This window comes from Kogia breviceps, chromosome 13, assembly GCF_026419965.1.
Source record: "Kogia breviceps isolate mKogBre1 chromosome 13, mKogBre1 haplotype 1, whole genome shotgun sequence".
Classification (NCBI taxonomy): domain Eukaryota; kingdom Metazoa; phylum Chordata; class Mammalia; order Artiodactyla; family Physeteridae; genus Kogia; species Kogia breviceps.
This window is the reverse complement of record NC_081322.1, coordinates 3,827,630-3,837,258: the sequence shown is the minus strand read 5'-3', so window position 1 is coordinate 3,837,258 and position 9,629 is coordinate 3,827,630.

The following is a 9,629-nucleotide window of genomic DNA, read 5'->3' as shown; positions in this document are numbered from 1 at the left end:
CAGTCCCTCCCATCAGGAAACTTGCACAAGCCTCTTAGATAGCCTCATCCACCAGAGGGCAAACAGCAGAAGCAAGAAGAACTACAATCCTGCAGCCTGTGGGACAAAACCACATTTACAGAAAGATAGACAAAATGAAAAGGCAGAGGACTTTGTACCAGATAAAGGAACAAGATAAAACCCCAGAAAAACAACTAAATGAAGTGGAGATAGGCAACCTTCCAGAAAAAGAATTCAGAATAATGATAGTGAAGATGATCCAGGACCTTGGGAAAAGAATGGAGGCCAAGATCGAGAATATATCAGAAATGTTTAACAAAGACCTAGAAGAATTAAGAAACAAACACCTAGAAAAATTAAAGAACAAACAAACAGAGATGATCAATACAATAACTGAAATGAAAGAAAAAAACACTAGAAGGAATCAATATCAGAATAACTGAGGCAGAAGAATGGATAAGTCACCTGGAAGACAGAATGGTGGTATCCACTGCGGTGGAACAAAATAAAGAAAAAAGAATGAAAAGAAATGAAGACAGCCTAAGAGACCTCTGGGATAATATTAAATGCACCAACATTCGTGTTATAGGGGTCCCAGAAGGAGAAGAGAGAGAGAAAGGACCCAAGAAAATATTTGAAGAGATTATAGTCGAAAACTTCCCTAAAATGGGAAAAGAAATAGCTACCCAAGTCCAGGAAGCGCAAAGAGGTCCAGACAGGATAAATCCAAGGGGAAACATACCAAGACACATAGTAATTGAATTGACAGAAATTAAAGACAAAGAAAAATTATTAAAAGCAACAAGGGAAAAATGACAAATAACATACAAGGGAACTCCGATTAGGTTAACAGCTGATTACTCAGCAGAAACTCTACAAGCCAGAAGGGAGTAGCAGGATATATTTAAAGTGATGAAACAGAAGAACCTACAACCAAGATTTCTCTACCCAGCAAGGATCTCATTCAGATTTGATGGAGAAATCAAAATCTTTACAGACAAGCAAAAGCAAAGAGAATACAGCACCACCAAACCAGCTCTACAACAAATGCTAAAGGAACTTCTCTAAGTGGGAAACCCAATAGAAGAAAAGGACCTACAGAAACATACCCAAAACAATTAAGAAAATGGTCATAGGAACATATGTATCGATGATTACATTAATGTGAATGGATTAAATGCTCCAACCAAAAGACACAGGCTCACTGAATGGGTACAAAAACAAGACCTGTATATATGCTGTCTAAAAAAGACCCACCTCAGGCCTAGGGACACATACAGACTGAAAGTGGAGGATGGAAAAAGATATTGCATGCAAATGGAAACCAAAAGAAAGCTGGAGTAGCAATACTCATATCAGATAAAATAGACTTTAAAATAAAGAATGTTACAAGGGACAAGGAAGGACACTACAGAGTGATCAAGGGATCCATCCAAGAAGAAGGTATAACAATTATAAATATATATGCGCCCAACATAGGAGCACCTCAATACATAAGGCAAATGCTAATCGCTCTAAAAGAGGAAATTGACAGTAGCACAATAATAGTGGAGGAATTTAATACCTCATTTATGCCAATGGACAGATCATCCACAGAAAATTAATAAGGAAACACAAGCTTTAAATGACACAATAGACCAGAAAGATTTAATTGATATTTGTAGGACATTCCATCTGAAAAGAGCAGATTACACTTTCTTCTCAAGTGCACATGGAACATTCTCCAGGATAGATCACATCTTGGGTCACAAATCAAGCCTCGGTAAATTTAAGAAAACTGAAGTCATATCAAGAATCTTTTCCAACCACAATGCCGTGAGATTAGAAATCAATTACAGAAAGAAAAACGTAAAAAACACAAACAGATGAAGGCTAAATGATACATCATTAATAACAAAGAGATCACTGAAGAAATCAAAGAGGAAATAAAAAAATACCTAGAGACAAATGACAACAAAAACACGACGATTCAAAAACTATGGGATGCAGCAAAAGCAGTTCTAAGAGAGAGGTTTATAGCAATACAATCCTACCTCAAGAAACAAGAAAAATCTCAAATAAACAATCTAACCTTATGCCTAAAGGAACTAGAGAAAGAAGAACAAACAAAACCCGAAGTTAGTAGAAGGAAAGAAATCATAAAGATCAGAGCAGAAATAAATGAAATAGAAACAAAGAAAACAATAGCAAATAGAAGATAAACAAAATTGATAGACCTTTAGCCAGACTCATCAAGAAGAAGAGGGAGAGGACTCAAATCAACAAAATTAAAAACGAAAAAGGGGAAGTTACAACAGAAACTGCAGAAGTGCAAAGCATCATAAGAGACTACTACAAGCAACTCTATGCCAATAAAATGGACAACCTGGAAGAAATGGACAAATTCTTAGAAAGGTATAACCTTCCAAGACTGAACCAGGAAGAAATACAAGAAATAAACAAAAAATCTGAAATAAACGATCTAACTTTACACCTAAAGGAACTAGAAAAGAAGAGCAAATGAAGCCCAAAATTAATAGAAGGAAAGATATAAAGATCAGAGTGAAAATCAGTGAAATAGTGACTTAAAAAAACAATAGAAAAGGTCAATTCTTTGACCTTTTAGAAAAGATAAACAAAATTGATAAGGCTTTAGCCAAATTCACTAAGACAAAACGAGGGGGCTTAAATAAATAAAATCAGAAATAAAAGTGGAGAAATTACAACAGATACCACAGAAATATAAAGGATTATTAGAGACTACTGTAAACAATCATACACCACTAACTGGACAGCCTAGGAAAGAAGGATAGATTCCTAGAAATGTACAATCTTCCAAGACTGAGTCATGAAGAAATAGAAAATCTCAACAGATCAATTACTAGTAAGACGATTGGAGCATTAATCAAAAAATTCCTAGTAAACAAAAGTTCAGGAGCAGACGGCTTCACAGGTGAATTCTACCAAACATCCGAAGAAGATTTAATACCTATGCTTCTCAAACTCTTCCAAAAATTTGAAGAGGCAGAAACACTTCCAAACTCAGTTTATGAGGTCAGCGTTACTCTGATACCAAAATCAGACAAAGACACCGCAAAAAAGAAATTACAGGCCAATATCCCTGATGAACATAGTTGCCAAAATTCTCAACAAAATATTAGCAAACTGAATTCAACAATATACAGTAAGTCCCCTACATACGAACGAGTTCCATTCCAAGAGCGCGTTCGTAAGTTAGCCTAGGTATCCAACTAACACAATCGACTATATAGTACTGTACTGTAATAGGTTTATAATACTTTTCACACAAATAATACAAAAGAAACAGACATGAAAAATAAAGAAAACATTTTTAATCTTACAGTACAGTACCTTGAAAAGTACAGTAGTACAGCACAACAGCTGGCATACAGGGGCTGGCGTCGAGTGAACAGGCAAGAAGAGTTACTGACCGGACGAGGGGGAGGAGGTGGGAGATGGTAGAGCTGAAGGACTGTCAGCAACAGGAGACGGAGGGCGGGCTGCAGTTTCACTCATGCCTGACGCTGACGGCACAGGTTCTGGTTCCTTGCTGGATTCAATTCTATCTGCACTCTTGAAAAAATGATCCAGTGATGTCTGGGTAGTAGCTCTTTTTTTCTCGTCATAGATGACATGGTGGCACTGGATTGCAGTGATTCTGAAGGGCTGCTGCAACCTTCGTGTACTGTTCCACATTCGGGTCCTGTGCCTCAAAAGCTAACAGTGCCTCCTCAAATACAGAAAAACCCCTTGCCATTTCCTGCAACGTGAATCTCTTCAGTTCTTCAGTTGCTTCTTCTTCCTCTTGTCTCTCTGTCCATTAAAAATGGACAGAGAATATGAATACATATTTTTCCAAAGACATACTGATGGCCAAGAGGCACATGAAAAGATTCTCGAGATCACTAATCGCCAGGGAAATGCAAATCAAAACCACAGTGAGATCACCTCTCCTGTCAGAATGGTTATTATCAAAAAGATACAAAATAATAAGTATTGGTGAGGAAGTGGAGAAAAGGGAACCGTCATGCACTGTTGATGGGAATGTAAATTGATGTAACCAGTATGGAAGTTCCTCAAAAAAACTAAAAATAGAACTACCATAGGTTTCAGCAATTCCACTTCTGGGTTTCTATTTGAAGGAAATGAAAACAATAATTCAAAAGCATATATACACCCCTGTGTTCACTGTAGCATTATTTACGGTAGGCAAAATATGGAAACTATCTAAGTATTCACTGATGAATGAATGGAGAAAGAAGGTGTCTCCCTCTCTCTCTCTGTCTGCTCTCACATACACACACTGGAATACTACTCAGCCATAAAAAAGAAGTAAATCTTGCCATTTGTGATAGCATGAATGGACCTAGAGGGTATTCTGCTAGGTGAAATAAGTCAGACAGAGAAAGATAAATACTGTATGGTTTCACTTACTTGTGGAATCTAAAAAACAAAACCAACAAACAGAACAAAACCCAGACTCATAGATACAGAAAACAAAGAGGTGGTTGCCAGAAGGGAGGAAGATAAAGGAAATTGAGGTACAGACTCCCAGTTATAAACAAATAAGTCACAGGGGTGTAACGTACAACATAGGGAATATAGTCAATTGCATTGTACTGACTTTGTATGGTGACAGATGGTAACTAAACTTATTGTGATGGTATTTCACAAGGTATGCAAATGTCAAATTACTACGTTGTGCACATAATATAATATTGTATATTATATAATATTGTATATAGTTGAGTAAAAAAGTTTCTAGTATAGTATATTGTCACATCTAAGACTGCATTGACCACCACGAATGTTAAATGCAAATCTATGCACGTCTAGGCACGAAAATACTAGTCCACAAACTCTTTATAAGTTAGAAGCAAGCATTTACAAAGTGGTTTTAACTCTCTCTCTCTCTCCTCTTACTCTGGACCTGAATTTTAGCCCTTTAAAAAATTATTTATTTATTTTTGGCTGTGTTGGGTCTTCGTTGCTGCGTGCGGGCTTTCTCTAGTTGTGGCGAGCGGGGGCTACTCTTCGTTGCGGTGCTAGGGCTTCTCATTGCAGTGGACTCTCTTTGTTGCGGAGCACGGGCTCTAGGCACGCGGGCTTCAGTAATTGTGGCCCTCGGGCTCAGTAATTGTAGCTCATGGGCTCTAGAGCGTAGGCTCAGTAGTTGGGGCGCATGGGCTTAGTTGCTCCGTGGCATGTGGGATCTTCCCGGACCAGAGCTTGAACCCATGTCCCCTGCATTGGCAGGTGGATTCTTAACCACTGCGTCACCAGGGAAGCCCCTTTAGCACCTTTTTTAATATAATTATTTGTTTTCTTTGCCCATCTTCTCCACAAGTCATTGGCTTCTTCAAAAGCTTAGGATGCATTTTGAAAAAATAAACACTTGGAACATTAAAAAAAAAAAAAAAGCTTAGGATGTATATTATTATCTTTCTCAGGCTAGCATAATAATTGGTACATAGAAAGAATTGACCAAATATTTGTCAAATGAATATATTCAACAGTAATCTGAGAGTATAAAGTATGATTACCATAAAATGGTAAGCAAAGCTTTCTTTATATTATCTGAATTCTGACATAAGCGCACTACTTCTTGACAAGGAACTGTCTTGTTCCCTGCATTACAGTACTGTTTCCCAAATGTTTATATAAATTATGGTTACAATTAGGAAACCTCTGACTTAAAATCTGAATACAAAAGGGTAAAGGTTGCATAAATTGGTGAAATTTTAACCTTTATCTCAACCTTTACAAGCTTTATAAATTATTGTAATTTTAATCACCACCGAAGATGTTCAAAATTGTCTTTGAAAGACAGTTAAATTTCAGGTGGTGGTATTGATACAATTCTATAGCCATGTTGAAGTATCTTAAGAGCAACTTATACCACAGTGATACATATATATGTATAAAACTTACATATCAAGATTTATTTATATTTAAATAAAAGTTTCAGACCAGGATTAAAGCAATGTATTAATTTATACTATTTAGTAAATCTATGAGAAAGCATTAAATAACCTTCATATCTGTCTTATTTTTTTACTCTTCTCCATGTCACTCTTGACCCTTTCAATTCACCAGAAAATAATTAATATTCTACACCCACAGTGATAAGAAGTCCCATTAGGTCACGGTGACCCATTTCTTCGAATTCCATGAATAGGAAAATCAGACCTTTTTTAGTTGCACATAATTTGTTTATTAATTGTTCCGGATGCTACTGCCTGAAAGAGGCCCCCAGCCTAGTGTATAATGAAGTTAATCCCTTTCCTAAACTGAGCTGGTCAGGTGGTGCTGTGAAGTCCATAGCAGGTGGGCACTGCTTCCCAAGATCGTTGAGAAGTACAGATCAAAATGAGACAAGTTATTAGTCAAGAAAATTATTGTGTAATATTACAACTATATGACAGTAATAGTAGGATGCTATCATTCCTACACTGGCAATAATATTATGGAAACCCTGTGTTAACATTGACTATTTATTGAACATTTAGTATATGCCAGGCCCTAGGCTAAATGCTTTTCAAGCAGTATCTCATTGAGTTCTCACTAAAACCTGAACCACTCAATTGTGATAGAGAAGTGGGCAAACATGAATTTTAAGTACTCAATTGTGATAGAGAAGTGGGCAAACATGAATTTTAAGTACAAAAATAAAATATGGATGAACTAAGCCACTTCAAATTCTTATTGGAAAAAAGAATTCCTCTTCCTCTTTGCCTGCCGGGTCTATAGCACAATGATAGCAAAAAAAAAAAAAAAAAAAAAAGATGATTCATTTAACAATATCTAAATTAAACTACTTGTATTCATGAGAAATATAAATGATTAAATGTCTGTGACTGATTATTTCCAAGAAGCAAGTGGTGTCGCCTTCATAATAGTCTATGATTGTGATGACTTAATATATTTATAAAATCATAATTTCTGTCTAACCAGCAAGAACGAAACAGATCTAGAATATGTTTACTCTAGTTTGTATGCCCTGAAGCATGATAAGTTAATTTAAAAAATGATTCTTCGAGACAGCAGAAGACAAGCCATGGACGAAGAGAAAAATATTTGCAAACGACATATCTGACAAAGGACTGCTATCTAAAATATACACAGCACTCTTAAAGCTTAACAGTAAGAAAAATAAACAATCCAAATTTAAAACTGGAAAAAGACTTGAACAGACACTTCGCCAAACAAGATAGACAGGTAGCAAATAAGGATACGAAAAGAGGCTCCACATCATATATCGTTGGGAACCTGCAAATGAAAACAACAACAAAATAACACTACACACCTATGAGAGTGGCCGGACTCCAAAACACAGCACCAAATGCTGACAAGGATTTGGGGCAGCAGGAACTCTCATTCATTGCAGGTCGGAGTGCAAAATGGTACCCCTGCTCTGGAAGACAGTTTGGTAGTTTCTTACAAAAGCAAATATACTCCTGCCACATGAACCAGCAATTTGTTCCTGGGTATTTACCCAAAGGGTTGTAAACTTATGTCCACACGAAAACCTGCACACGGATGTTTATCACAGCTTTATTCAAACATCACATTTATGTTCAAACTGCAGGAGATTTATAGACGTATACAGGGACAGGCATGGTATTAGGAATGCTCCTTAATCCAGGAATCCATGGCAGGGCCCTCTGGATTAAAAGTCATTAATTTCTATTATTGTCAGAGTGCCTGACCAGGAGACCCTAATCTGATTATTTCTCCTGCTATTCTAACCAGATCTATTCCAGCACTGCCTTACAACAAGTGCAAATTAATTCCTAATATAAAACAGTAAAAGCTAATATAGAAATTCTTTGAATTTATTGCGCTATTAAATGAATTTTGAAGTGTTTCAGTACTTGGTTAAGAAATCACGCTCTTTCCTTTCACGATTTTCTTTGCCTGAATTCAAATTACCGTGTGTTAGTCCACAGTCAATAATATCAGGACAGAAGAGGTACAATTAACACCACAACAACTCTTTAATTTGAAGGTTTCCCTCTGCACTGAAGATTTTATCTCCATCTCCTCATAAATATTTTCTAAGGAGGTCCCGAATTCAGAGCATCAGTATAAGTGATTTGTGATGAATCATAATACACCAGCTAAGTGTAAATACACTGAATGCTTTACTAAGCAGTTAATATATACAGAGTATTATATTATCTTTAAATCTAAAGATGCATAATACAATCAATTCACAAGAAAGGTTCTACTATTTTCTGACTATTGCAAAACCACTTCAGAAGTAGGTTTTAAGCTATGAATAGAAAACAAGAAGAAAATCATGAATTGTCTTAAATAAGTAAAAAAAATAGTTTGTTTCTCTGGGAGGGAAAACTTATCTTTTTTTGGAGATGAACATAAAAACAGATTTGCACCTAGAAAAAAAAAGCCTAGGGCAGGGATACTCTTTCTTTTTATGGCTGTGGAAAGAATAAGAATTCTGCAAACTACCTAACCCTCCCCATTACTACCACAAAATAAATTAAGAATTAAAAATAAAACAATTCTATCAGATCTGAGGAAGAATGAACTTTTAAGGAGAGGCCAAGAAAAATGCAAGGAGTTCACATTAAGCAATTTCTATGAGCTAGACACTATACTAAATATTTTGTATACGTTCTTCTATTTAATTCTTACGTATTAACTCTTCGAGTTAGATATTATTATCTCCATTTTATAGATGAGGAAACATAAAGATTGAGTAACTTGTTGAAGGTTATATCAGTAACACAGCTCAGATTTGACATGCCCCCTTGTTTTCAAGAATGTTTTCTTTTTTAGAAATATTAAAAAGCCTTCTGATTCAAGATGGTAGAGGAAGGTCACCTGTTTATATTCATTCCCTCTCAGGGCTCTATTTCAAGACAGTAAAAGATCGGTAAAATGTCCAGACCCACAACGATGGAGAGAATAGGAAGGGGCCACAGCAGGTGAGAGATTTCAACAAATTTTCTGGAAGATGGAAATTGGGTAGTTAAATTACGGAAGCGTGAAGCAGAGTAGAGGAAGCTGTCACCAAGCCACAGGCAGGGGTGCCTCTAGTGAAGCAGGGAGCTGGCTTTCCCTCCGTTGCCCCCAGGAAATGCCACACGGATGGAGGCTGGGGGTGAAAAGCTGAGTTGAAAAAAGGGGGTTGGAAAGCCTGTATACGGAACAATCAAAACCCCCGTTCCTTTCTAACACTCTCATCCATGAAATTCATAGTATGACAGCACCAACTTTCACGTCTTATACCCTCACCGAAAAAAAGGAAAGCTTACCTCTTGAAACCAATTGTGGTGAGAACTAATGCAAAGAATAAAGGTGTTGGTGCCTCAAGGTACAGCCCTCCTCATTCTGGCACGGGGAGGTCCCCGGCATAAGAGCCAGCTCCTGTTCCAAGTGTGGACCCCTATCACGAGGTCAGCCCTGGTCTCTGCTGACAGCAAGCTGCACACTCAGCAGGGGTCCCGCCAGACCAGACTTGCTGAGAAGTCCATACCGTTTAAGCCCCGGTACAACCTTCCCTTCTGTAGGTATTGGTTTCCTGTGGCCGCTGTAACAAAGGACCAAAATACTCTTTACTGAAAACAACAGAAATTTATTTTCTCACAGTTTGCGGGGACAGA